Genomic DNA, 5,380 nt, shown 5'->3' with positions numbered 1-5,380 from the left:
TCTTAGTTTTCTGAATGTTGAGCTTTAAGCCAACTTTTTCACTCTCCACTTTCACTTTCATCAAGAGGCTTTTGAGTTCCTCTTCACTTTCTGCCATAAGGGTGGTTTCGTCTGCATCTCTGAGGTTATTGATATTTTTCCCGGCAATCTTGATTCCAGCTTGTGTTTCTTTCAGTCCAGCGTTTCTCATGATGTACTCTGCATATAAGTTAAATAAGCAGGGTGACAATATACAGCCTTAACGTACTCCTTTTCCTATTTGGAACCAGTCTGTTGTTCCATGTCCAGTTCTAACTGTTGCTTCTTGACCTGCATACAGATTTCTCAAGAGGCAGGTCAGGTGGTCTGGTATTCCCATCTCTTGAAGAATTTTCCACAGTTTATTGTGATCCACAATAAACTTTGGCTTTGGCATAGTCAATGAAGCAGAAATAGATGTTTTTCTGGAACTCTCTTGTTTTTTCCATGATCCAGCAGATGTTGGCAATTTGATCTCTGGTTCCTCTGCCTTTTCTAAAACCAGCTTGAACATCAGGAAGTTCATGGTTCACATATTGCTGAAGCCTGGCTTGGAGAATTTTGAGCATTACTTTACTAGCATGTGAGATGAGTGCAATTGTGCGGTAGTTTGAGCATTCTTTGGCATTGCCTTTCTTTGGGATTGGAATGAAAACTGACCTTTTCCAGTCCTGTGGCCACTGCTGAGTTTTCCATATTTGCTGGCATATTGAGTGCAGCACTTTCACAGCATCATCTTTCAGGATTTGGAATAGCTCAACTGCAACCCTCAGGGACCACAAAGATGTAGGCTCCATTGGGGGAAGCAAAGGTGCAGGAAGCGATCCCCTTCTGGTAGGTTATGAAGACAGAACCTAGGGGATAAAAGATGCTCAACATCGCTCCTTGTTAGGAGAAATGCACATCAAAACTACAAAGGAAAAAAAAAAAACTACAAAGGAGTATCACCACACTGGTCAGAATGGCTATCATCAGAAAATCTACAAACAATAAATGCTCTAAACGGTGTGGGAAAAGGGAACCTCTTGCACTGCTGGTGGGAAGGTGAATTGACACCGCCACTATGGAGAAGTGTGGAGAGTCCTTTAAAACTAGGACAAAACTACCATATGACGCAGCAGCCCCACTACTGGGCATATACCCTGAGGAAACCATACCTGAAGAAGACACATGTACCCCCATGTTCATTCCAACGCTATGTAGGAGGCTAGGACATGGAAGCAACCTAGGTATCCATTTACAGATGACTGGGTAAAAAAGTGGGCCATACGTATACGGTGGAATATTACTCAGCCTTAAAAAGAATGCATCTGAGTCAGTACTAATGAGGTGGATGAACCTAGAGCCTATTATGCAGAACAAAGTAAGCCAGAAAGAAAGATCATATATTAATGCATAAACATGGACTATATAGAAAGATGGTACTGATGGTATGAAGCTATCTTCAGGGCAGCAAAGGAGACACCGACGTAACAGACTTGTGGACGTGGGTGGGGGAAGGACAGGGTGGGACTAACATATATTTGACACATGCATTACCGTATGCGAAATAGATAGCCTGTGGGTATTTGCTGTGTGATACACAGAGCTCAGATCCAATGCTCTGTGGCAACCTAGAGAGGTGGGTGTGGGATGGGATGGGGTGGGAGGAGAAAGGTTCGAGAGGGAAGGGGCATATGTATGCCTATGCCTGATTCGTGTTGATGTACGGCAGAAACCAACACAATATTGTAAAGTAATTACTTTCCAACTAAAAATTCATTTTTTTAATGGAAAAAAAACAGGTTGGGTTAGCTGAGGGGTTGGATGTGAGATGGCAGGTAAAAAGGGAGACCAAGGCGGGTTCCTGGACACGTGGGGGGTGGGGGACAGCACGCCAAGTAGGACACCTCGGTGGAGCGAGGTGGAAGTCACCAGGGACCCAGAGGATACCAGTGCTGGGGGGCAGCTGGAGGCTGCAAGGAGATGCCCAGCTGACTGCTCATCCCAGGGAGTACCAGTCAGGGAGACCAAAGTGGAGGCAGCAGAGAAGGAGCCCACTGAGAGAGGGTGGTTTTGTTTTTCTGTTTATGGGGGAAATAACCCGTGTGTTTACAGGCTCTGGAAAGGACTTTGCAGAGAGGAAGAATGAATGGTGCCAGAAAGGTGAGGGCCTCTGCAGCAAATCTCTGTGGGAGTGTGTGTGTGTGTGTGTGTGGCTGGCACAGCATGGCACCTCTTGGGTGTCACCCCAGCCATGCACCCAAATGCAGGAAACTTGGTAAAAGTTATCTGTTTATGGTCGTGCGGGGTCTTTGCTGCTGCACGTGGGCTCCCTCGTTGCGGTGCGTGGGGCCGCTCTTGGTTGTGGTGTGCAGGCTTTTCATTGCAGTGGCTTCTCTTGGAGAGCACAGACTCTGGAGCATTCTGGCTTCAGCAGTCGTGGCTCCTGGACTCTAGCGCACAGACTTAGTACTGGGTGCACAAACCCAGTTGGCCCTCGGCACATGGGATCTTCCCAGGCTAGGAATTGAACCCGTGACCCCTGCATTGGCAGGTGGCTGCTTTACCACTGAGCCACCAGGGAAGCCCCAGGATATTTTGGCTCTCTGCTTAAGTATGGATGGCATGACCTTGGGAGAGTTTCTCAACCCCTCTGTGCCTCTTCGCCTACAAAATAGAGATGTTGAGGGCCGGACAGGTGAGCACAGGAACAGAACTTTGGATAGGGGCCAGCAAAGTAAACGCCCTGCATCGGACACCTCCCTCTCCTCCTTAGCTTACTCTTGGCAAGTGTGGGCCCTTCTGCACACACTTACCTGCCAAAGACCACCATCCACCAGAGGGTCCCAGATGGGGGTGGGAACATGCCACTAAAGCTCCAGGGAAAGAGTTGGACAAGCAGCTATGGCCACCTTAGAGCCCCCTTGGAGTGGGACCAGCCCCTCCACCTTCATCCGCATCTGCTGTTGGAGGCTGCTGGAAAATTGCCATCCATAATAAACACATGCACCCGTGATGAGATGTGAACAGGTCCTCAGCAAGCATCTTTGGATAGCATACAACCCACCCAGCCATGCCAGCCTTTGCTCACACTTGAGATGTGTTCCCATGAAACGGCCCAGAGCCAGTGGTCTGGTCCCAAACTGGGCCAAGGTGAGAGCAGAAGCACACGTCTGTACCTGCACCTGCTGATGTACCTTCTTCCACGCTGATACGCACACCTCACACTCCTACACGCCGTCAGCATCGTCCCTGTGTCCTTCGAGAACCCCGTACCCTGCAGCCCTCAGTGGTTCCTTGGCGTTCGCTGGCACACCCTGCTCCTGCTCTTCCAAGGCCCAGGCAGGCCCAGACACGGGATCCACGCTGCTCTCCTCATGCCTGCAGGAGGGCGGAGCTGGACAAGGAGCTGCCTTGGTTCTGTCCAGCCCGGGCCAGCCCTTTCCCCCGCCATCAAGCCTGCACGAACACACAGGGCCAGAGCTGGGGGGAGGAGACAGGCAGGGCTATGATCCCTGACATAGGAAGGCAGGGGTATCAGTGTCCTAGGGCACAAATTTTTTCTCTCTCAGTCCCGAGCGCCAGAAGTCCAAAATCTTGGTGGACACCTGTGCTTTCTCTGAAATCTGTTGAGAGAACCCTTTCTTGCAGCTTCTGGGTTTTGGTGCTTCAGGCCTCCTTGGCTAATGGCAGCGTCTGCCTCAGTCTCTGTGTCGCCTTCCTCCCTGTGTGTCTGTACCTTTCTGTCTCTTCAAAGTGCACTTGGCGTTGGATTTAGGGGCCACTCGGATAACCTGGGATGATCTCATCAAGCCGTGAAGCCCCTTTTTCCAAGCAGGGTGACAATGCCCAGGTCTAGGCATTTGGGTTAGGGTATCTTTTTTTGAGGGAGCACCATTCAACCTACTGCAGAAGGTAGTAAGGGTGCATTTGGAGCCAGCAGGACTGGAGGGGACCCTGCTGAGGGTCAGACCAGCAGGGTGAGGCAGGAACTCGGAGTCACCCTGACTTCAGGCCTGCCCCTGTCCCGGAACCCCAGGCTTCTCCCCTCCAAGCCTCTGCCCGTCTGCCCGTCGCCAGTCATGCCCTGTCCCAAAGCCGTGGGCCTCCTCAGGGGTCCCACAGGTTCCTAAGGGTTCCTTCCAGATCCATACAGTCCAGGCTTTGCTGACCCCCAACAGAACCAATCAGGCTCCTCGCTCCTTCCCCACCCCCCCACCACACCCTGCTCTTGAATTCCGATACTCAGGCTTCATACTCCTGAGGTCCCAGGCAGAGTCAGACACCTCCTGGAGCCCCGCACTTAGCCACCTGGGCAACAGATTTGAAGGAAGACGTGAAATGGCCGGGGTGGTGGGAAGGGGGAGGATGGACCCATGCCGGTTTGTGCCCGCTGGTGGGTCCAGCCCAGGCCTCTGTGAACTCGAGAGGGTGAGGGGTGGGGCGGTGAGCTGGGGGCAGGAGGGCTGCAGGAGGCAGCCAGGGTGGCTGAGGCTGCGGAGATATCGGGGAGCTCTTGCTTTGGAGGGGAACCCCAGCCCTAACTCTCCAGACTGGACGGTGGAGAACAAAAGGGGACCGGGCACCTCTCTGCCTGACTAGGGATCCCAATGACCCATGATTCTGCCTCTGAGCGGCTGAGAAGGGAGTGTAAAGAGCCCGGCCCATGACCATGCTTCCCAGGGCTGCCTCCTTGGGGCTCCACCAGGAGAGATGGACTCCAGGGCTGAAACGACCTTTCCTCTGGTTTCTACCTTTCCAATGCCCGGACAGAACGGGGCAGAGGACGGGGCCAAGTCGCCCAGGGCCCTGAGCCCCGTGCAGTGGGCCCTCACGACGAGAGAGTGGCCAGGAGTTCACAAACCAGGCAGAGCCGGAGCCCCCTCTCCGCCAGGCAGACCGCCCCGGAGTGGGTGCAGGAGGCTCGTGCACTAAGTGGTCGCGAGCTCACCGCCCGTGCTACGCGTGACGGAGCCCGGCGATCCAAGGAGGCGCCCAGCTCGCGGGGGACTGGGGGCGGGGGGTGCCTAGGCGCCCGGGCCGTTCCACCTTGGGCCGGCGAGGGAGCGCCTCGGGTCGTACCACCCGCCGGCGGGGGAGCCGCCCAGCGCCTGGCAGCCTCCGGGCGCCGAAAGCCCCGCCCGGCAGGTGGCGGCCCCGCCCCGAGGCCGACGTGCGGAAAGGAACGCGCCGGCCTCGCCCGCGAGGGGCCGCTCGGCGGTGGGCGCGGCGTCCCGTCTCCGGCTCGCGTCCACTGGCTGCGGCCCGGCAGGGCGGGCCCGGCTCGGCCGACCATTGGTCGCGAGACCTGGGCATTTGCATACGGGCCGGGCGCGGGGTTCCGGGCTGGCAGGGGCGCGAGGGGGCCGCTGCCGCTGCC

Source organism: Bison bison, unplaced genomic scaffold (genome assembly GCF_000754665.1).
Source record: "Bison bison bison isolate TAMUID 2011002044 unplaced genomic scaffold, Bison_UMD1.0 scf7180017846666, whole genome shotgun sequence".
Classification (NCBI taxonomy): domain Eukaryota; kingdom Metazoa; phylum Chordata; class Mammalia; order Artiodactyla; family Bovidae; genus Bison; species Bison bison.
The sequence above is the reverse complement of the archived record's forward strand: the minus strand, read 5'-3'. Positions refer to the sequence as shown.